This window comes from Micromys minutus, assembly GCF_963924665.1.
Source record: "Micromys minutus genome assembly, chromosome: 14".
In the NCBI taxonomy this organism is placed as follows: domain Eukaryota; kingdom Metazoa; phylum Chordata; class Mammalia; order Rodentia; family Muridae; genus Micromys; species Micromys minutus.
The window spans coordinates 19,219,226-19,245,056 of NC_137983.1; positions in this window are offsets into that span (position 1 = coordinate 19,219,226).

Here is a 25,831-nt window from a genome sequence, read left to right on the forward strand (position 1 = left end):
ATTTATGTCTGTACATGTGCCAAAGTAGATTTGTGGATTTTCAAATACTTGAATACACACAAATGTAATGCCCTTCAATTTCCTTGCATTATCTTGGTCTACCTTATTATTCTCACAATTTGTAAATTTGATGCAATCCACATGTTTATTATTTGCTGCTGGTTTAGACATAGATGTTTTATGCTACTTCCAAAAAATCATTGCAAGCTTCTTTCCAAATTTTACCGAAACTAAAAGCTGCTAAGTTTCTTATTTAAATTAGCAGGACATGAGCATATGCATAATGTATGTATCAACCCACAATTATTATTCTTTTCACTTATTCATTTTCTTTTATATTTAAATCACTCTGGAGTACCATAATTACTTATATTTTACTTAAAACACCCAATTTCTCCAAACCTATCCAATTTCAGAAATATATTTGCTTACATTTCCTCCTTTCCAGTTTAACTGAAAATGATGACTTATCAGCTAACGATTCTTCTAACCACCTAATTATTTTATGTAATTTTTTCTTATCACACATTTTTGTTAATGTATACAGTCAATTTTCAAATACATTTTTCTTCATAAATATTAAATAACTCTAGTTTATTGCTTCTTTTAAATCTATACTTTTCAGAAAGTAAAGCATTTGGTAATACTAAATTGCGGTATTTTTGTTACCCATGGTCATAAAATATATCACTAAAGATCACTGGATTGTGTTTCCAAATTGGCAATCCATGAGTGGACTCTCTCTGCAAACTTCCTGTATGCTTTCTCTTAAAAAAAATTATTCATCATGTGTTAAGTCAAATCTACTAATCCTAGCTCATGACCCTTCTTCAAACAAGAGGTCACATACTTTAAAATTTGAAATGCTTGAATTAATAAAATAAACACATAAAAATTCCATGGAAATCAATCAGTTAAAACATTCATTTACTATGTTTAGAGCAATCTATATTAGGAAAAAAAACTGTTTCCCATCCTCATATCTTCCATCTGACTTCACTAGAAGGGCTTTGCAATGTTTGTGATTCCATTTGAAAGTTTAATTTTAATTTTTTTTTAATAAAATCATATATTAATTTCTGTTTTTTCATGTGTTACTTTTATTGATATTATTGCTGTATCCTCATATCTTCCTGTTCATTTTTCTTAATAGGATATTGTGTTAGTATTTAGCCTTTTAGTCTTTTTAAACTTTCACACACAGAGAGGTGTTCTCAGCACCCTTTAACCTCTTCCATTAGCAGAGAGAATATCTTGCATTTGTGGCATATGTAAAAGGTGACCACCAGAGAGGCAAGAGAGAAACTTAGCATAAGGCCTGAAGGTCCCTAAAACAGTTCTCTTAGCTTCTTCTTTCGTTAAGTTAAACTCCAGTCCTCTGTGGCCCCCTTTGAATCTCTTTGTGCTCTGACAAGTTGCACTGACAGATATTGGTGTCCATTCACTTGGCACTAAATGTCTCAAGGGTAATACTGCCTTTGAGATAGGCTGACGGTGATAATGCGATGTAAATCTCTGATACTATATTCAATTCTGCTAGTTATCTATAATTCATGCCCAGTGCATGTCAAGACTTGACCCCTTCAACAAAGACTGGATTATTTAGCTGCTTTTTTCTGAAACCAGTGTTGCCACTTATAACATTTACCACTACCCATTTGTTTTCAGTGTGTGAATGCACAAATCTTAAAAGTGATTTGAATATGCATGTACTATGACTCAGTGAAATGCAATTAGACACATCTACACACATGTAATTGTCAGTATAAGAAGTCATTTGAAAATAAAATGTTTGAAGAAAAAAAAATTGGAAGCACTGAATGTGATATCTCCATTCCTTTTGTAATTGATAACATTCTGTTGTATGTGCTCAACCTTATAAGCAATTTGATATAAAAATATATACATAGTACTTGGAAAAGAGTGCACACTCAGCATTCTCTCTATACTCATAGGTTATTCTGGCAATGTAACTAGAATTTAATCTTAAATATAAACTAGCATTACATATATTTCAAACATTTACAAAGTCTAAGAACAAAAATATAAAATGTAAATAAGTTTGAAAATATAATGGCATTACAATTAATATTATCAATATGTTCAGTGATCTTTTGGCCTGAACAACTAAGTGGTTGATCTCTCTCTCTCTCTCTCTCTCTCTCTCTCTCTCTCTCTCTCTCTCTCTCTCTCTCTCTCCCACATTCACTCCCTTTGTCACTCTTCTTTCTTTTTTATGAATGTACAAATGTGTACACACATGCATATCTTCATACACTGTCATACGCACATGCACACACACATACACAGAGATATGAACACATGAATGAACTTATTATAATATGTTTATGAACATATTTTTACCAAGGCACTTGTCTCTAGAGAAGACAGAGAACAGCTTAGTGTAATTCATTTTCTCTTTCTATCACATGTGCCCTGTTGATTTAACTCAGGGCTTCACTTTTGGTGTCAAACATTATGTCTGTTGAGCCCATCATTATGGAGCCTATCTCTTTTTATTTTGAAAAGCTACCTGCTATATATAAGTATTGGACTTTAAAATATTGTCTGATAGCTAGATATTCTTTTGATTATAAAATTGAGATCATATTAATATATTTTATTGCATATATTTTAAGTAGGTAAAACAAAGTATAAGATGTCAGACTAAACTGCAAGCCTTATTAATTCTTTGCCAGATGTCTTAGGCTCAAATACATTTTGAAAAGAGAAGAGCTTACCTTATTTGATCTTTGATAAGAGTTCAATCTACTTATTCATATTACAGCAATTTTAAAACTTGGAAAAGAAATTTTGATAAATAATTTAAAAATCAAAAGTAAAGCCAAGGGTACAATTCAATATTTATGTGTTTGTTGTGTGTGTGTGTGTGTGTGTGTGTGTGTGTGTGTGTGTGTGTTGCCCTTTAGCCTATGAACCTGAAATAATTTATCACAGTGTAAATAATAACAAATCAAACCAAAGTTTATAATTACATAAAAAATCAAAACTACTTAAATACTAAAAAGGCTTAAACTTAGAGAAACAATAGCTAGCTTAAAAGTGTTAAATGCTGTGTCTGTATTCAAATATTATTTGAGTTAGCAAGAGAATCGTAAAATAAATCATTGTATTTATGAAATTGTAATTTTTAAATTATTTTTTAAATTGAAGTATTAAACAATGAAATAGCTACAAGGAAAATTCTTTCTTCATTTTAAAATATATGAAAACACAATCATGTATTTTCCTGTTCATTATATAATTCTTGGTCCATATTTTCTTCTGGTATATAGTGATTCACCTCTGGTTGTTTTTGTTTATCATGATGCTCTTGTAGACCTGTCATGATCACTACAGTCATTTGTATTTCCCACTATGAAGCTGAAGATGTTAAATTTGAAATTCTAAAATAGAGACTCAGATGCTTCAAGATCCATTTCTATAAATACAGAAGTAACTGGAAATATATTAGTCATCTTTTATCTTGCATTCGAAATATCAATAGTACGAATCTGGCTAAAAATAATATGCTGTTTGTAATAAGAATACCAACATTTAATTGAGCAACAGAATGTTTTAATCATAGTTCTATTGTCAATTAAATTTATGAATTTAGAAAGTTATTTCACTGCATGAAATTATATGGATGTAATATATTTGTGTGTGTATGTTGTGCATATGCACATATATTTGAGTATAAACACACAAGCATATGCACTGACATGTACACTCATAAGTAGAAAAATTATTCAAGTAAAATTATATGAGTTACATACCTTAACATCATGCATTTCAGAAATACATATTTGGCTAAGGAATTCATAGGTAGAGTTAATAGGGATGGGTGTTAATCCTATTTACATACTGATTCCTGGACATGTGATATTTGGCTATATTGGACTTTTTTCTGCACATAAGCAGACAAGTTTACAGTGACTATACAATTTATTTCATCTCATTGGCACTGTAGCTGATTCTTCAGTAGGATCCTCAGTGGAGTACTAAGCTCTAGGATAGCAGAGAATATGCACATGCCTGGGAACAGCAAAACCATGTTGCACTTTATTGGCTATGATGCAATTATTTAGCTAGAAAGAATGAATGGCAAGTGGATTGCCAGCTGACATAGTTAATCAGTAAGTTCTCAGAGGACAGTTTTAATTTTGAACTGTAACTATCAAGCTATAAAATTATATCGACAATAAGGGACCAATGCAATATGAACAAAATACTTTCACACTTACAATGAAAATTTATAATTTGATAAATGTACCACAGTATTATCAAACTAGAATTTTTTTTTTATTTATAGGCTTATTAGTCATCTCTGAGACTTGGGTGTCTTACTATGCTAGAGGACCACTGTTAGCTTCAATTACTATGGTAGTAGATATTCATTAACATTCAAAGGTAGGACAACCTGGAGAAGTTGCATTTAGCAACTGAGAGTTTTTCAAAACACTTAAATTGCAAAGGCAGCTAGCTCATCCATGAACCCTGTGATGGTTTGTATACCCAGGCAGTAGCACTATGCCCAGATTCTAGTAGCAGCTTTTACATGAAGATGTAGAACTCTCAGCTCTGACTGAACCATGACTGCCTGAGTACTGTGATGTTCTTGCCCTGATGATAATGGACTGAACCTCTGAACCTTGTAAGCCTGTTCCAATTAAATGTTTTTCTTATAAGGGTTGTCTTAGTCATAATGTCTGTTCACAGCAGGAAAATCCTAACTAAGACAAACTCTATGAATGATGATAGATGTAGAAAGAACATAACCTTCCATACCTAAAGAATATGACGTGTTTTCTATTTTCATATTACAGATCATAAATAAAACACTTTTGCATGAACATTCACATAGAATATAAACATCTTCTGAGGTTTAACTCTTTCAAAAATATGTATCCTTGTACCTTTTTCTCAGAATTTCTCATCACTAATTTTCCTATTATCCTTGTCCATATCTTTTTGTTTTGTTTTGTTTTTTTTTTTGTTTTTTACTTTTGTTAAATTTTATTGGATATTCTCTGTTTTTATATTTCAAATATTATACCCTTCCCTACTCCTCCCCTCTCTCTTCCTCCTCAACTTGTTTCCATGTAGGTGTTCCCTCTCCCAATCACCCTCTCCACCTCAGTGCCTTGGTTCATGATGATGTTGTTATTCCATTGAGGGTACAAATCTTTCAGCTATTTCAGTCCTCTTGCTAGCGTTTTCATTGGAATTCCCATGTTAAGTCTGATGTTTGGCTGCAAGCATCTTCATCTGGATCTGTATGACTCTGGCAGAGTCTCTGAGGAGACATCCATGTCTGGCACCTACCAGTAAACTCCTCCTGGCATCAGCAATAGTGTTTCAGTTTGGTGGCTGTATATGGGGTGGCTCTCCATGTGAGCCAGTGTCTGCAGATCTTTTCTTCAATCCCTGCTCCTCTATTTGGTCTTCCATTCATGTCCCCTGTTTTGTTCTCCTTTCTAAGAAGGACTGAAGCATTCACTTTCTGGTCCTCCTTCCTCCCAAGCTTCATAATTTCTGAGGATAGTTTCTTGGGTATTCTGAGTTCTTTTTTTTTTGGGGGGGGGCATAATATCTGCTTACAAGTAAATAAATGCCATGAGTTTTCTTTTGTTACTGGGTTAGCTCAATCAAGATGATAGGTTCAAGTTCTATCCATTTGCCTATGAATTTCATGAACTCTTTGTTTTTAATAGCTGAGTAGTTCTCCATTGTGTATATGTACCACAATTTATGAATTCATTCCTCTCTTGAGGAACATCTGGGTCTTTTCCAGCTTTTTGCTATTATAAAGAGAGCTGCTATAAACATTGTTGAGCATGTGTCCTTCTTAGATATTGAAGCTACATCTGGGTATATACCCAGGAGTGGTATAGCTGGGTCCTCAGGTAGCACTATGTCCAATTTTCTGAGGAACATCCAGACTGATTTCTGGAGTGATTGCACCAGTTTACAATTCCACCAACAACTGGAGGAGTGTTCGTTGTTCTCCAGATCCTCGACAGCATCTTCTGTCACCTGTTCTTAGGCATTCTCACTGATGTGAGGTGGAATATTAGGGTTGTTTTGATTTGCATTTTTCTGATGACTAGGGATAATGAACATTTGTTTAGATATTTCTCAGTCATTTATATTCCTCCATTAAGAATTTTCTGTGTAGCTCTGTACTCCATTTTCTAATAGGATTCTTTTATTCTCCACAGTATAGCTTCTTGAATTCCTTATATATATATTGGATACTAGTCTTCTATCAGATGTAAGATTGGTAAAGTTCTTTTTCCATTCTGCTGGTTACCATTTTTGTCATTTTGACAGTGTTCTTGACATTACTGAAGCTTTGCAATTTCATGAGGTCCCATTTGTTGATTCTTGATCTTAGAGCATAAGCCCTTGGCATTCTGTTCAAGAAATTTCCCTCTGCGAGAATGTTTTCTAAGCTCTTCCACATTTTCCTTAATGAATAAAACATGTCCTTCCTTATCTTTTTTGATGACTTCTGGTCGGAAATCAGTTTTATTCTATATCAGCATTGTTACTCCTGCTTGTTTTTCGGGACCGTTTGCTTTGAAATTTTTTTCCCCAACCTTTTATTGTGAGGTAGTTTCTGTCTTTGTTGCTGAGATGAGTTTCCTGTATGCAGAAAAATGGTGAATCCTGCTTTCTTATCCAGTCTGATAATCTATTTCTTTTTATTGGAAGATCAATTCCATTTAAATTAAAGGATATTAATGAATAGTGATTGTTTCTTCCTGCTATTTTTCTTGTTACAGGTAGGGTTATGCTTGTGTGCTTTTCTTCTTTGGTGTTTCTTGCAAGAAGATTAGTTTCTTGATTTTCTTAGGATGAAGTTTTCCTCTTTGTGGCAGTGTTTTTCACTTATTATCCTTTGTAGGGCTGGATTTTTGGACAGATATGTATACATTTGTTTTTGTTCTAGAACATCTTGTTTTTTCCACGTATCATGATTGAGTATCCAGATGGAAATGAGCAGAATTTGAAGTTCCTGCCCATACTGTAGTCAATTGGAGTCAGAATTTATTCCAATTTCTGAAAATTTTAGCATTGTGTGTAAGGTTTTTACCTGACTGTAAAAATTCTCAATTGAGTCACAGAAGATAATTTTATCTCATCTTTATTTTAGTGATAAAAATACTAAGCAGATCTAAATAATTGTGCTTACAGCAACGTAATGTTTTGGTAATTGTCTGTCTCCCTAACCTATACAACAGATAGTTATACTTTTTCATAGTGGTGTCTTATTTAAGGGGTAACTGAAATAACATCTTGGTCTTGGTGGTTTCCTTAGATGGGTGATGGAAATATATAACTCCAGTTTTTGGATCCTGATACCCTCTTCTGTCATCTATAAACATCTTAAGAACTTACAACAGTCCTATACACAATGTTAGCTTTTTTTTTTTTTTTTGCATGTTTTTCCTTTGAGTTTGTTTAATATGGTGGATTAAATTGACAGATTTTCTTATTTTAAACCATCCCTGGGATGTACCCTACTTGATCATGGTGAATTATTGTTTTGATGTGTTCTTGAATTCAGTTTGCAAGAATTTTAATGAGTATTTTTGAATCAATGTTTATTTTTTTGGGGGGGGGTTTGGTTTGGTTTGGTTTTTTGTTTTGTTTTGTTTTTGTTGTTTTTTTGTTTTGTTTTGGTTTTTGTTTTGTTTTGTTTTTGTTTGGTTTTTTTGCCTCGTGTTCATGAAATACTTGCTAAACACAATTTAATAAAATAAATCTTTTTAGCTCATAATTTTAGTTTTAGGTCATTTTGATTATCAAAGAGCATAATGGGAAAGAATTATTCACTTCACGAAGAGGAGACAGAACAAGAGACAGCCTCCACAGACCAACTCTATTCATCTACTCCCTCCAGCTATGCCCCATCTCCTAACATTTCCAGAACTTTCCAAAATTGTGCCAACACTATTCAAGCATTCAGTTCGTGAGACCTGGGGATGTGTACCAGGTTGGAAAGATGAGTTACAGTTAGGAAGCATCTTTAGTTCTCCTAACACACCTTAGTGGTGCAGAAAGACAATTTCTTCACTCTCATATGGCATAAATATTGGATTTATTATTCCCTTTTGTTTGTCACTTGGAATATTGAAATTATTCCACCTCTGGGACACATAAATCTGGATCTTGAGCTAACCAATGTGTTTGTTGATAAAATGAAATCATGGGTGCACACATTGTATGAAATTAAACCTTAGTTGCTAGGATACATTATAAATCACTCGTTAACTGTGCACTAAATTGAGGAATACTTTAATATGAAGGGTTTAAGGATATTTTGCAATATGTTACACAGTACTTTTGCAGCTTTCTTCTGAAAGAAAAGCACTAGAAAACCAGTTCTTGGTAGAAATACGGGGCTGTGTTCTCAGATCCCTAGAACCTCCTGGCCTCTGCATCACTAAATAGCTAAATGACCTCAGCAAAGTCATGCCCCCCAAAGTCCCTATTATGCTAATCTATAAACAGGAATAACAATGAGCCAGGAGACCTTTAGCACTCAAAGTGACTCTCTCCCTATTTCTCCTCCACAAGGACCAGCATTATATCTGGGGTTCCATATTCAGTTCAGAACTAGGTTCATGCAAATGAAAGCATGGTTTCCCTTCCTAGGCCAAAACAGACAATTCTAGAGAAGTTAAGACACATGAGAAGTAACTGGAAATTTTAAGGGAAAATGTTAGAACTGAATGGTTGCTCACTATGACAGTCTCTCTTTTTTTCAGTCTTTACTTTATTTTTTTAACAACTTTATTTTACAAAACAAAGAAAAATGTACAGATTTTAAGCATTTTTGCATAAAATCATACAATACATTTTTGTCAGTACTTTTTTTTTTTAAGTTTGATAGTGTGATAAAGATCCAACCAGAAACAATGAGCATAAAGTACATGTAAAACAAGATGCAACCTGGAAATACTCAAAGTTTTCTTGGTGTGTAAAGATTCTTTTTTTTTTTTTTTTTTTTTTTTTTTTTCTTTACAATGAGCAGACAGTACATGTAATACAGGGTACAACCCGGAATTTGTCAATGTGTTCTTGGTGGGTAAGGATTGAGAATGACAATTTTTTTGTTTTGATTTGTTTTCTTTTCTTTTTTTCTTGGACTTCATATAGTCTGTGAGTTGTTTCCAGGGCAGTGCAAGCCTCTGGGGTTAGCATCCCACTATCAGTGACTGCATATTATCTCTGTTCTTTTGTGACTGGGTTATCAAACTCAGGATGATATTCTCTAGATGCAGCCATTTTCTTAAGAATTTGGTTAAGTCAATTTTTCTGGTGGCTGAGTAGTATTCCATTGTGTAAATGTACCATAATTTTTGTATCCATTCATCTTCTGAAGGACATCTGGGTTCTTTCCAGCTTCTGGCTATTGTAATAAGAGCTGCTATGAACATTGTGGTGCATATAACTTTGTTGTGTACTAAAGTGTCTCTGGGGTATATGCCCAGAAGTAGAATAGCAGGGTCTTCAGGTAGTACTATATCCAAATTTCTGAGGTATTGCCAGACTGATTTCCAGAGTGGATGTATCAGTTTACAACCCAACCAACAATGGAGAAGTGTTCCTCTTTCTCCACAACCTCACCAGCATCTGCTGTCCTCTGAGTTTTGGATCTTGGCCAATCTGATTGGTGTGAGGTGGAATCTCAGGGTTGTTTTGATTTGCATTTCCCTGATGGCTAAGGATGTGGAGCTCTTCCTCAGAAGTTTCTCTGCATTCGATATTTCTCAACTGAGAACGTTTTGTTTAACTCTGTACCCCATTTTTTAATAGGGTTATTTGATTCTCTGGTGTCTAGCTTTTTGAGTTCTTTGTATACCTTGGATATTAGGCCTCTATTTAATATGGAGTTGGAAAAGATCTTTTCACATTCTGTTGGCTGCCACTTTGTATTCTTGACAATGTCCTTAGCCTTACAGAAACTTTGCAATCTCATTAAGTCCCATTTGTTAATCTTTGACCTTAGAGCTTGAGCCATTGGTGTTTTCTTCAGAAAATTTTATCCTGTGCCTATGTGTTCTAAGTTTTTCCCTACTTTCTCATCTAATAGTTCCAGTGTATCTGGTTTAATGTGGAGATCTTAGATCCACTTACACTTGTGCTTTGTACAAGGAGATAAGAAAGGGTCTATTTTCATTCTTTTGCATGCTGAGTGCCAGTTGGTCCAGCACCATTTGTTGAATAGGTTGTCCTTTTTCCATTGAATGTTTACGACTCCTTTGTCAAAAATCAGGTGACCATATACATGAGGGCTCATTTATGGATTTTTTATTCTATTCCATTGATTCACATGCCTATTTCTGTACCGGTACCATGCAGTTTTCAGCACAATTGCCTTGTAATATAGCTTGAGGTCAGGGATTGTGATTCCCACAGATGTTTTCTTGTTGTTGAGGATGGATTACCCTATTCTAGGTCTTTTGTTATTCCATATGAAATTGCACATTGATCTTTCCAATTTCTTAAAGAACTGGGTTGGAATTTTGATGGAGATTGCATTGAATCTGTAGATTGCTTTTGGTAGGATGGCCATTTTAAGATGTTGATCTTTCCAATCCATGAGCATTGGAGATCTTTGCATTTTCTGAGATCATCCTCAATTTCTTTCTTTAGAGGTTTGAAGTTCTTGTCATACACGTCCTTCACTCGTTTAGTTAGAGTCACACCAAGGTATTTCATAGTATTTGTAATGATTACGAAGGGTACCTTTTCCCTAATTTCTTTCTCCACATGTTTGTTTTTTTGAGTAGAGGAAGGCTACTGATTTGTTCGAGTTAATTTTGTATTCAACCACTTTGCTGAACTTGTTTATCAGCTGTAGGATTAATCTGGTGGAATTTTTTGGGTCACTCAAGTACACTATCATGTCATCGGCAAAGAGTGATGTTTTTATGTCTTCCTTCCCGACTTGTATCCACTTGACATTCTTTTGCTGTCTAATTGCTCCAGCCAGGACTTCCAGTACAATGTTTAATAGGTAGGGAGAGAGTGGGCAGCCTAGTCGAGTACCTGATTTTAGTGGGATTGCTTCAAGTTTCTCGACATGAAGTTTGATGATGGCTGTTGGTTTGCTGTATATTGCTTTTATTATGTTTAGGTATGGACATTGGATACCCGTTTTTTTCCAAGACTTTTAACATGAAGGGGTGTTGGATTTTGTCAAGTGCTTTCTCAGCATCTAGTGAGATGACCATGTGATTTTGATCTTTCAGTATGTTTATATGGTGGATTACATTAATGGATTTCCTTATATTAAACCATCCCTGCATCCCAGGGATGAAGCCTACTTGGTCATGATGAATGATCGTTTTGATGTGTTCTTGGATTCGGTTTGCAAGGATTTTGTTGAGTATTTTTGCATCAATGTTCATAAATGAGATTGGTCTGAAGTTCTCTTTCCTTGTAGGGTTTTTGGGTGGTTTAGGTATGAGGGTTATTGTAGCCTCAAAAAATGAGTTAGGTAGTATTCCATCAGATTCTACTTTTAGAATAGTTTGGAGAGTATTGGTGTTATATCCCCAATAAATGTCTGATAAAATTCTGCACTGAACCCATCTTGACCTGGGTTTTTTTTGGTTGGGAGATTTTGATGATTTCTTCTATTTCTTTAGGTGTTATAGGGTTATTTAGATTGTTTACTTGGTCCTGGTTTAACTTTGGGATTTTGTATCTGTCTAGGAATTTATCCATTTCCTCCAGATTTTTCAATTTTGTGGATATGAGTTTTGTAGTAGGATCTGATGAATTCTTGAATTTCCTCTGTTTCAGTTTTTATGTCCCCACTTTCCTTTCTGATTTTGTTAATTTGTATACTCTCTCTTTGCCCTCTAGTTAGTCTGGCTAGGGGTTTATCAATCTTGTTGATTTTCTCAAAGAACCAACTCTTGGTTTTGTTGATTTTTTAAATGGTTCTTTTTCATTCTATTTGGTCTATTTCTGCCCTAATTTTGAATATTTCTTGCTGTCTACTCTTTTTGGGTATATCTGTTTCCTTCTGTTCTAGGGCTTTTAGCTGTGCTGTCAGATTGCTGATGTAAGCTCTCTCCAGTTTCTTTTTGGAAACACTTAGGGCTATGAGTTTTCCTCTCAGTACTGCTTTCATTGCATCGCATAGGTTTGGGTATGTTGTGTTTTCGTTTTCCTTGAATTCTAGAAAATCCTTAATATTTTTTTTTTATTTCTTCTTTGACCCTGCTATCATTTAACAGAGCATTGTTTAGTTTCCATGTGTATGTGGGCTTTTTGTTGTCTTTGTTGTTGTTAAAGACCAGCCATAAACCATGGTGATCTAAGAGGATGCATGGGAGTATTTCAATCTTCTTATATCGATTGAGGCTCATTCTGTTTCCAATTATGTGGTCAATTTTTGAGAAGGTGCTATGGGGTGGTGAGAGGAAGGTGTATTCTTTTACTTTAGGATAATATGTTCTGTATATATCCATTAATTCTAGTTGGTTCGAAGTCTCTGCTAGTTTTGAAGTGTCCTTGTTCAGTTTCTGTTTCCCTGATCTGTCCATTGGTGAGAGTGGGGTACTAAAGTGTCCCACTATTATTGTGTGGGGAGAAATGTATTTTTTGAGCTTTAGTAGGATTTCTTTTATGAATGTGGGTGATTTTTTATTTGGAGCATACATGTTAAGGATTGAGAGTTTCTCTTGACAGATTTCTTTGGTAATGAGTAAAAAGTGTCCTTCCTTATCTTTTTTGATAACTTTTGGTTGGAAATTTACTTTATTCAATATTATAATAGCCACTCCAGCTTACTTCTTGGAGCTGATTGCTTGGAAGTTTTTTTCCCACCCTTTAACTCTGAGATAGTGTCTATCTTTGTCTCTGAGATGAGTTTCCTGTATGCAGCAAAAGGCTAGAGTTTGTTTATGTATCCAGTCTTATAGCCTATGTCTCTTTATTGGGGAGTTGAGTCCATTTATGTTAATAGATATCAAGGAATAGTTGTTTCTGTTTCCTGCCATTATTGCTTTTTTGGTTTGAGTTGTGTCTGTGTCTTTTTCTTCTTTTAGTTTTCTTGTTTAGGAGTTTTCTTGTTTTTACTAGGCTGTATTTTCCCTCATTGTAGTGGGTTTTCCACCTATAATTCGTTGTAGTGCTGGGTTTGTGGTCAGATATTGTGTGAATTTTGATTTGTCCTGAAATATCTTTGTCTCTCCATCGATGGTGATTGATAGGTTTGCTGGGTATAGCAGCTTGGGCTGTCACTTGTGTTCTCTTAGGGTGTGCATGATGTCTTCCAGGCTCTTCTAGCTTTCATAGTCTATGTTGAGAAATCGGGTGTTAGTCTGACTGTCCTGCCTTTATATGTTACTTGACCTTTTTCTCTTACTCCTTTTAGTATTCTTCCTTTGCTTTGGGCACTTGATGTTTTTACTATTATGTGCCGGGAGGTATTTATTTTCTGGTCCAACCTATTTGGAGTTCTGAAGGCTTCTTTTATGCTCATGGAAATCTCATTCTTGAGGGTAGGGAAGTTTTCATCTATGATTTTGTTGAAGATATTTACTGTGCCTCTTAGTTGATACTCTTCTCCCTCTTCTGTTCCTATTATCCTTAGGTTCGGTCTTCTCATTGTGTCCTGGATTTTCTGGACATTTTGGGTTAGGATCTTTTTGTTTTTTGCATCTTCTCTGACTGTTTTGTCTATGTTTGCAATGTTGTCTTCTGCCCCTGAGATTCTCTCTTACATCTCTTGTAATCTATTGGAAATGCTTGCTTCTGTGATTCCTGATTTCTTTTTTAGGTGTTCTACCTCTAGGGTTATCTCTTTTTGTGTTTTCTGTATTGTGTCAATTTCCGTTTTAAATTCCCTCCTCCATTCCTTCATCTCTTTGATTCTGTTTTCCTCTAGTTCTTTGAGTTTTTGAGTGTTTTTTTCTGTTTCCTCTTTAAAAGCTTCTGAATCTTTTTGCTTTTCCTCCCGTTCTTGTTTAAGTATCTTTATCAGCATCTTGAGGTATGATTTCAGGTCTGTGTCTTCTTTTTCTTGAGTGTTTGGAATTCCGATGTTTGCTGTTATGGGAGAGCTGGGTTCTGGTGTTGCCAGGTTGTCTTGGTTTCCTTGGGATATACTCTTTCGCTTTCCTCTTGCCATTTTGTTGTCAGTGATATGTTCTTGTCTTTCCCTTGTATCTGGTCTGTATCACTGGGTCTCCACTGGTCCAGGTGGCAGATTGGCTGAGCCCTGTTCTATGCCTCAGAGTCGCTGGGTGGGAACAGAATTTCCAAAGTTCTGTTCCTGGTCCGTGGTTCAATCAGGACGGAGTGTGTGCTTTTTGTGAGCACTCTGCAGAGATCTCTCTGCTTCCTGGCTGCCCAGATCTTCTACTGACCAGTCTTTAAAACTTTAGGACCTGCCGGGCCGGGTGGTAGGTGAGCCGTGCTCTCACAATGTTATCTTTTTACAATGACTTTGTGTAACTCCTTAGGAAAACTTCATCAAATATTATACTTTTCTTCTTTTCATTGGTATATCCTGTGTCACTCCAAAGGATAAAATATTTACATGCCTATGAGGATGTGCACATGTTTGTTTGGTGCCTGTTGTGACTGAGAAAAAGCACTAGATGCCCTGGAACTTTAACTTTGAAATGGTCATGTGTCACCATGTAAATGAAATATCCAAATATTTTTTATAGCAATAGATACTCTGAATCCCTTTTATTCTTTTTTATTGGATAATTTCTGAATTTATATTTCAGATGTTATTCCTTTTTCTCCAGTTCCATCTCTGCTTCCCCTTGCATAGCCTTCATGAAGTTGCTCCATCTCCCAAACACCCTCTACCAATTCAGTGCCTTGGCTTTTCCCTACACTGGGAAAACAAGCATTCTCTGGACCAAAGGACTCTCTCCTCTGCATAAGGCCCAGGAGCCATGACTCTCTCCATGCAAACTCACTCATTGGTTGGTGTTTTTGTCCCTGGAAGATGTGGTGGGTTTTTTTAGTTAATGATTTTGTTTTTCCCATGTTGTTGCAGACCCTTCCAGCTCCCTCAGTCCATGCCATTAGTACAAACCCATAGTTTAATTAAATACTAGCCATTTTCTGAATTACAGTAAAATATCATAATTCACTGTGAATCAAATAGATAATACATGAGTCTGTTCAAAGTTATTATATTTTAACAAAGTAAAATGCATTTACTTAAGCAACTTCTAAAATTAATCCCCTAAAATGTTAGGATTTTTGGGGTTGCCAGTACAACTGCATAATTTATCTTGTGTCTTATCATTTTATTCCTTTAACATAAAATCCATCATAAAGGATTTGAAGATTAAGAATTTTTTAATAAAAACATTATGTCAGATTAATTTTGTGAATGGTTGAATTTATATTTCATAATGTTATTGTGTACACTTTGAAAAAAATATTTTTAGTACAGACCCAATTGTGAAATTATTTTGTACTAGACTCATGCGCTTTATGAAGCAAATACCTTAACAAAATAACCATATATTATATATCCTGCCATCTCAGTCACACATTTTCTTATGACTTATGTAGTGTAAGAGATTCCCATATTTTGTAGTTTATAAGTTATTGTACATTTTAAAATACTTCTGTAGGGATATATGTATTAATTAAAAATTAAAATGGATTATATTTGTGTATTTCACAATAAGGAAGCAGTGAGTAAAGCAATGCCTACTGAGAAATGCTAATAGAGTTAAGGAGATTGACCCAGGCCATAACACAAGAAAAAAATCTAGAATAAACTAATTGTTATCTAGAGACTAAAATATTCAACCATATTCTAACTAATAATAAAAATAAATAACACCAAACATTATTTTTGGCTTACATTTAAAACAATTTAATTTAATAGTATATTCTAATCTAAAAGAGGTTGGGTATATCAAAAGAGTGTAAGTTATTCGCTGGCTGGTTAAATCATTTTGGGAAAGTATATACTCAAAGTGCAGATGATAAAACAGAGGAAAGTAGAAAAGAAAGATGATAGAAATTCTATAGAGCTTGAAAAGAAAAGCAAGTGATATATGAAAATGATCACAGAACACTTTAACAGTTACCTTATTCCTGAAGATTTCAATGGAAAAATGATTTGTTTGAAAATAAGCCATATCATGGATTGGAAGGATCAACATTTTAAAAATGGTCATCTTACCAAAAGCAACCTACAGATTCAATGCAATCCCCATCAAAATTCCAACTCAATTCTTTATAGAGTTGGAAAGAGCAATGTGCAATTTCATCTGGAATAACAAAAGACCTGGCATAGCAAAATCCATTCTCAAGAACAAGAAAATATCTGCAGGAATCACTATTTCTGACCTCAAGCTATATTACAAGGCAATTTTCGTAAAAACTACATGGTACTGGTACAGAGATAGGCACATGAATCAATGGAATAGAATAGAAGATCTAGAAATGAGCCCTCACATATATGGTCACTTGATTTTTGACAAAGGACATATAAGCAATCAACAGAAAAAGGACAGCCTCTTTCAAAAATGGTGTTGGTCCAACTGGCAGCCAGCATGCAGAAGAATGAAAATAGACCCTTTCTTATCTCTTTGTACAAAGCTCAAGTGAAAGTGGATCAAATATCTCCACATTAAATCAAGTACACTGAAACTATTAGATGAGAAAGTAGGGAAAAACTTATAACACATAGATCAGGAGAAAATTTCCTGAACAGAACACCAGTGGCTCGAGCTCTAAGGTCAAAGATTGACAAATGGGCCTTAATGACATTGCAAAGTTTCTGTAAGGCTAAAGACACTCTCAAGAAATAAAAAATAAAAAAAAAAAAAGAGGCAGACAACTGATTGGGAAAAGATCTTTACCAACCCCACATCTGATAGAGACCTAATATCCAAGGTATACAAAGAACTCAAGAAGCTAGACACCAGAGAATTAAACAACCCTATTAAAAATGGGGTACAGTAGGCTGGAAAGCATCTAAGGAAGTGTTCAACATCCTTAGCCATCAGGGAAATGCAAATCAAAAGAACACTGAGATTCTACCTCACACCAGTCTAATTGGTTAAGATCAAAAATTCAGATGACAGAAGATACTGGAGAAGATGTGGAGAAAGAGGAACACTTCTCCACTCTTGATGGGGTTGTACACTGGTACACCTTCTTTGGAAATCAGTCTGGCGGTTCCCCAGAAAATTGGACAAGCTACTACCTGAAGACCCAGTTATTCCACTCCTGGGCATATACCCCAGAGACTCTCCAACATACAAGAAGGACATATGCACCACAATGTTCACAGCAACCCTATTTATAATAACCAGAAGCTGGAAAGAACCCAGATGTCCTCCAGTGGATGAATGGATACAAAATTGTGGTATATTTACATAATGGAGTACTACTCAGCTATTAGAAACAATGACTTTATGAAATTCTTAAGAAAATGGATGCATCTAGAGAGTATCATCTTGAGTGAGACAACCCAGTCACAAAAGAACAGTCATAATATGCTGTCACTGATAATTGGATACTAACCCCAGAAAGCTCTGAACACCCAAGAAACAACATGAAGTTCACGAAAACACAAACGCCTAAAAAAAAAAAAAAGAAAAAAAAAAAGGAAAACCATTATACTTAATCTTTACACACTAAGAAAACTTTGACTGTTTCCAGGTTACATCTTTTTTACATGTACTTTATGCTTATTGTAACTAGTAAGATTTTAATGTATACTATCAAACCTTTAAAAACATCAAGTACTGATAAAAATGTATTTTTATACTTCTATGAAAAAATGCTTAAAACCTGTACATTTATCTTTGTTTTTTCAAATAAGGTTGTTCAATTTAAAAGAAAGAAAATGAACAATAATAGATAAAATCTTTTAATGCATACTGAACTCTATTATCTTTACAATATATGCCTATTATATATTTTCCTGTACATTTTCAACTAGTAAATTGCATGACTTTAATAAAATACAGTGCCCGAAAGCTTCTGTAATTTCTTCAAATTGCTTTAATGTTTACATTTTATGTGTTATGGGTGTTTTAACTGTGTATATATTTGTACATCATGTTCAGGACTATTGACCTTGAAGGTCAATAGGAATTATTATTGTATTCCCTTGGATACAAAATAATTTTGAGCTGTCATGTGGATCCTGGTAATCTGAACTTAGTCCCTTAAAAGAACATTACAACTATTTTTTTGCGGAATCACCTCTTCTACCACAAGAGCTTTATAATGTTTAAGTAAATATGCATAACACATAAATATTACGTAATACATTTATGTATGCAGTGAAAGAGAAAACAGACAATTTTTTTGTCAGATAGACATGTAGACTGAACGGAGAGTAAGGCTCTTTTAAAGACTCAAATTTTTATTCAACTAAGAATCCTGACTCAGCTTTCCATGTGCTTGGAATTTTAAGCATATGATAATATGACTGGATAAAATTTAATATTTTAAACCTGAGTCAATAGAAACATTGCATAGGAATCTTCCATTGAAATCTACTAGAATATATTGTCAGTAACCTTACTAAACCACATGACTTCTCTGTTGCAGTTAAGAAACTCAAAACTCTGAAGAGTACTGTTTCTTTAATTTCTTTCTTAGCCAGGATTCCAGTTGTACAAAGGAGATATACTGAGTTTCTTTGAGTTAAATTTGTATACAGCCATATTTCTGAGGGTGTTTATCAGCTGTAGGCATTTTCTGGTAGAGATTTGGGGTTACTTATGATACACAAATAGTGATATGTTGACTTATTCTTTTTCAAAAACATATTCTCTTGATCTCCATAAGTTAGTCATTGCTCTGGCTAGAATTTCACGTGCTATGTTGAAAAAAATAGGTTGAGAATGGACAGCCTTGTTTTGTCCAACATTTTAGTGCAAGTACGTTAAATTTCTTTCAATTCAACTTGATGTTGGCACTTGGCTTGCCATATATTGCTTTTACTGTGTGTAGATATGAACCTTGTATCCCTAATCTTTCTTCTTTACAATAGCCATAAATAATAGAAAATGTCTTGGTATAATTTTTACCAAGCAACTGAATAATCTATGTGGAATAATCTGTGTGACAAGAACATCAATTTCCTGAAGAAAGGCATTGAAATAATATCAAAAAAAAAAAAAAAAAAAAAAAAAAAGGAAGAATCTCCTATGCTCATGGATAGGCAAGTCTAACAGGTGAACATGACTATCTTAACTGAACAAATCTACAGATTCAATTCAATGTCCATAACATCCCCACACAAGATTGTATAGGCCATGAAATAACAATTTTCAACTTCATATGGAAAATATTTTCAAATTCAGAGTAGCCAAAACAATCACAAAAAATAAAAGAACTTCAAGAGTAAATTGCTATCCCTGAACTCAACATATCTACAGAAAAATATTAATAAAACCTGCATGGTATTTGGAAATAAACAGACATATTAATCAATAGAATGGAATAAATGATGCAGAAATAAACCCATACACCTATTGATATTTGATCTTTGACAAGGAGTCAAAATCATACAGTGAAAAAAGAAAGCATCTTGAACAAATGGTGCTGTTCTAACAGGATGCATATATGTAGAGGGATGTAAATAGATTCTTATTTATCACCCTGCACAAAGTTTAAATCTAAATGGATCAAGAAATTCAACATAAAACCTGATAAAACTAAAACTCACAGAAAACAAAGTCAGAAATATCTTTGAAAACCTTGGTAAGGGAGACAATTTCCTGAAGAGAACACTAGTGGTTCAAGTTCTATGATCAAAGATTAATGAAATCTCATGAAATTGCAAACCTTCTATAAGGCAAAGGACATTGTCAATAGAAAAAATGGCAGCCTATAGATTCAGAAAGGATCTTTACCAGTCCTACATCTGGCAGTAATGTAATAACCAAAATTTATAAAAAATTCAAAAAGTTAAACAGTAAACCTCTCTCTCCCTCAAAAAATTTTAAAAAATGGTGCACAGAACTAAACAGAGAATTTTCAATGAAATAATCTTGGATGGTCCAGAAGGACTTAAACTGGTATTGAAAGTCCATAGTCATCAGGGAAATGTGAATCCAAACAACACTTAAATTCTATCTCACTCTAGTCAAAATGTCTAACATCAACAAACTCAGTCAGAGGCAGTGAATGTGGAGCAAGGAGAGCACTCAATAGCTGCTAGGAGTGAAGACTTGTACAACCACTTTAGAACTTACTTTACTTGTTTCTCAGAAAACTTGGAATAGTTATATCTCAAGACCCAGCTAAACCATGGCATATACCTGAAAGATTTACTATACTATAGGCACACTTGTTTAACTATGTTCATAGCATCTTTATTTATAATAAACAGCAACTGAAAACAACTTAGATGTCCCTTAACTTAAAAATATATAAAGAAAATGCTGTATTTCTGCAAAATAGAATACTATTCAGTTATTAAATATAAAGGCATCATAAATTTTGAAGACAAGTGAATGGATGTTGAGAACATCATACTATGTGGGGTAACCCAGTCACAAAAGGACATCCATGGTATGTACTCACTTATAAGTGAATATTAGCCATAAAATACAGGATAACCATGTTATTCCCCAAAGACACAAAGAAGCCAATAAAAAAGAAAAGCACAAGTGAGGATGCTTGAACCTCACTTAGAAGGAGAAATAAAATAGTCACAAACCGTAGACAGACAAAGGAAACTGGATAGAAGAGTCAATGTGAAGTTAAATAGGGCAAAATATATGACCTGGTGTTGGGCGGGATAGGAGAGATGGACAGATGGCCATGAGAGTGAATATAAAACCTAAACCAACAGGGCTGGAGAGGAAGGGGGCTCCTTCTGGAAGGAACAATTACCTGAGATAAGGCCCAAAAGTCAATGTGTGTGTCCTTAGTTGTGACTGACAGTATTGAAGTTACAAAACCTGAAGAGGCCACCCGTTCTAGTAATTAAGGGATCCTAATTGTGAGATACAGAAAACAACCCACTCAAAAAACTCCGACCTAAAATTTATCCAGTCTAGCAAGGAGTGCAGGCAAAAAGGATGGAACAGAGACTGAAGGAATGTCTAACCAATGACCAGCCCAACATGCTCCATGGGCAAGCACAAATTCATGACACTATTTGTGATACTCAGTTATACTTGCACACAGTCTACCATTGCTATTCTCTGAGAGGCCTACCAAACAACTCACTCAGATAATCACACATGGGTTAAAGTGTGTGGAGGTTGGGGGTTCTTGTAGAAAAATAAGAGAAAAGATTGTGGGTCCCAAGGAGAAACAGTAATTTCACAGGAAGTCTAACAGAATTAACAAACATGGACCTTTGTAGCTCTCAGAGACTGAACCACCAACCAAAGGACCTACATCTCTAACACATTTGAGCAGATATGAAGTTTGATCTTCGAGTATTGATCAAATCTAAGAAGACAAACTCCAAAACCTGTTGGCTATATGTGGGATATGTTCTTCTTGCTGGATTGCCTTGTCTGGCTTCAGTGGCAGAGGATGTGCCAAACCTTGATATGAGAGGGTGTGTAGGGCCCCCACCTTCACATGGGAGAAGGGAAGGAGCATCGACAAAGAAAATTTTGGGAGTGGTTGACTGGGGGGGTTGTTAGTGAGTGAGATATAAAGTGAGTAAGTAAAATAATACAATAATAATAATAATTTATTATGTTTAATATCTATATGTTACATTTGAAATGATGTCCCTCTTCCTGGATTCCCCTCAACAAACCCTCCATTCACACCACTCCTCTGTGCCTCTAATAGGGTTGTCTCACTCCCACCCACACCAGCATCATCTCTCTAACATCTCCCTATACAGGGGCAACAAACCACCACAAGACCAAGGATCTCTTTTTCCAGGTATGCCGGATAAGGCAATCCCCTGCTACATATGTAGCTAAAGCCATGGTTCCCTCAGTGTATACACTTTCGTTGGTGGTTTAGTCCCTGGGAGCTCTGTTAGGTCCAGTTAGTTGATATTGTTATTCTTCCTATGGGTTTGCAATCCCCTTCAGATCTTTCAGTCTTCCCCTAAATCTTTCATTGGGCTTTCCAGGTTCAGTCTGATATTTTGCTCTTTCTGCATTTGTCTTAGTCAGATGCTGGCAAAGCCTCTCAGAGAAGAGACACACTAGGTTGCTCTCTAGGAATACTTCTTGGCATTAGCAATAATGTCTGAGTTTAGTGTTTTCAGATGGATTGGAAGGCAAGGTGGGGCAGTCTCAGCCCCATATGGCATCTAGTTGTAAACGTATGGGGCTATTCATAACAAACTATACTCTTTATTTGTTTAGCAAGTATTTACTGATTTTATATTACCTTGTATCCAAACTGCATTATTCCCTAAAACAAACAGGTGATCAGAAGAAGCTGATAGTCCTTGTATTCTGTAGTATTTATGTCACAAGAGAGAAGGAACATCCACAATAACATTATTTAATGAAACAGTTATACATTCTTAGACTTTTGAAGTAATAAAGAGAATGATTCAACAAAAACTAATAAAGATCATGGGGAAATGTGATAAACACACATCCAGAAAGACTGAGAAATTCTCTTGGAACATAATATCTGAACAAATGAATGAATGTAAATCTCCCCTCAAAGAAGGGCAATGTTATCAGACTATCTAGAGAAGAAGGGCAGAAAATGCAAGACTCTTCCAGAACTTGACTGGGGGTTGATTTCCTCAAAGGAGTATAGCTTTGTATATATCTTTGAGTGAAGAACTCTGTTATAGGAGATTGTTATCCTTTTCTATAAACTAAGCAGCTTTGATAAAAAAAAAAATATGGAGCCTTTAGAGACAATAAAATAGACCTACCAATCCACAAAACTATAGTACATATACATATATTCATTTACATACAGTTTTATGAGACTAAGAAAGGACCAGTGCCTAAATTTCTGGTAACAAATGCCTCACACTTAGAAAAACTGTGTAACCTTTTAGATATTTACAAAATACCATGTTTTCCTGTATTGTGTTTACCAAAAACACATTTATAAAACAAGGCTATACTTTGAATTCATTTTAATGAACCCTCAGATCTAAAATAAAATATCTGCATGCCTATGTCAGAGTTTATATTTTGAAATCAGAAACTCAAGATTTTTTCTCTGTCAATCTTGCTTGCAAGTCACAAAGACAGTAGGTGGCCACTTCCTCACATTTTTTTCTCTTCATCTCTAATATAGAATAGGAGAAGATGAAAGGTTTTTGATGCACTTAGTAACTTCGATTTATAACTATGTGATGTTGATTGTCACAGAGTTAGATAAGATACCACCAAATACAAGGTTCCAATAACAGAGCTCCACTTGACTAGGGATGCACAAAAGACACTTGTTTCATTACAAGTGCATACAGTAAGTCATGGAGAGAAATAGAAGATACCCAACCAGAAGTTTTATATGGTTAATCCAAATTTAACTAATCTTAAAAGGCTTCTATCTGTAAATTTTCTATACATTCACTTCACTTAGTTTGTTAAATATTTGTTTGTAATAAAATACACAAACACACACACACACACACACACACACACACAAACACACATAGAATATACACCTGTCACAATTTAAATTCCATAATGATTGTGGTTATAAAGCTTAAACACTTATTTTTCCCTCAATTTCTTCATCCAAAAATGGACACACAAGTATCTACTTTGTAAAGATCACTAAGGCTCCAGAATATTTCATTCATAAAAACATGAAGCTTATTCATGAAGTCAGAATTTGCATGCTTTTATGATGTTTTCTTGCCATCAGGATGACTTTCTTTCAGGCATCCAAAAATCTCAGTGGTGTCTAGTGTTAAATGGGAATATATGCCTTTCTGTGGATATGAGGGAGGTAAAATAATGAGTTCCTTATGACGGTTGTGGGTTGTGTGCCTAGTGAGGAAGAATAAGTTATGGGCTAGATTATCATTAATGCCATCATTTAAAATTTATATGCAAATGAATTTTTGAATAAAATCAAATATCAAATATGCCAGGTCAATGTTAATCTAAATAAACAAATGGATATCTGGAGATAGCTTCAGACCTTATGAATTGTTTGGACACATCACATTTGTATGTTTGTTTTTTTCCACATTCAAATTTAGATTTTAAAGTTTTTGAAGGAATTTGCCTTAAGGAATATATATATATATGCACATATATAAATTTTGTATTCATGATGAAGGTCAATATCTCTTTCTTTGTGTAGTCTTCAATCGATCTGTGTCCATGTGAAGGTATTTTTAAAAAGTTTCAAACCATAGAGAATTAAAAAAAAAATTAGAAAAGCCTGATTTGATGATTGAAGATTTAATGGAATCCATTTTTGCTTTTTAATTTGTAATTCTCTTTCATAGAAAAATGATTCTCATTGAAAGTAAATTTCTGTCAAAATCAAATTTTGTAGAATTTAAAGAAAATATATCTTCTTATTTTATTTAAATGACTTTATTTTACAAAACAAAGATAAATGTACAGATTTTAAACATTTTTTGCTTAAAATTATACATTTTTGTCACTACTGTATTTTCAGACATTAAAATAATTTCTACATAAAACCATGTGAATATATTTTTTTAGTCAGTACTTGATTTTTTTCAAGGGCTTGATAGTATGCATTGAAAACCTAATAGTTACAATAAGCGTAAAGTACATGCATAACAAAACGCAACATGGAAATAGTCAAAGTTTTCTTGTTTTGTAAATATATGTATATTTTTTTTGTTTTCTTTATTTCTTGGACTTCATACAGTCTGTGAGTTGTTTCTGGGGGAGTGCAAGCCTCTGGGGTTAGCATCCCACTATCAGTGACTGCATATTATGTCTGTTCTTTTGTGACTGGGTTATCTCACTCAGGATGATATTCTCTAGATGCAGCCATTTTCTTAAGAATTTGGTTAAGTCATTGTTTCTGGTGGCTGAGTAGTATTCCATTGAGTATATGTACCACAATTTTTGTATCCATTCATCTTCTGAAGGACATCTGGGTTCCTTCCAGCTTTTGGCTATTATAAATAGAGCTGCTATGAACATTGTGGTGCATATATCTTTGTTGTGTATTAAAGTGTCTCTGGGGTATATGCCCAGAAGTGGTATAGCTGTGTATTCAGGTAGTACTATATCCAAATTTCTGAGGTATCACCAGACAGATTTCCAGAATGGTTGTATTAGCTTGCAACCCCACCAACAGTGGAGAAGTGTTCCTCATTCTCTGCAGCCTCGCCAGCATCTGCTGTCATCTGAGTTTTGGATCTTGGCCAATCTGACTGGTGTGAGGTGGAATCTCAGGGTTGTTTTGATTTGCATTTCCCTGATGGCTAAGGATGTCGAGCAATTCCTCAGGACTTCTCAGCCTTTCGGTGTTTCTCAACTGAAAACGTTTTGTTTAGCTCTGTACCCCATTTTTTAATAGGGTTATTTGATTCTCTGGTGTCTAGCTTTTTGACTTCCTTGTACACCTTGGATATTAGGTCTCTATCTGATGTGGTGTTGGTAAAGATCTATTCCCATACTGTTGGTTGCCGTTTTGTTTTCTTGACGATGTCTTTAGGCTTACAGAAACTTTGCAATATCATTAAGTCCCATTTGTTAATCTTTGACCTTAGAGCTTGAGCCATTGGTGTTTTGTTCAGGAAATTTTCTCCTGTACCTATTTGTTCCAAGGTTTTCCCTATTTTCTCATGTAATAGTTTCAGTGTATCTGGTTTAATGTGGAGATCTTTGATCCAATTACACTTGAGCTTTGTACAAGGAGATAAGAACGGGTCTATTTTCATTCTTTTGCA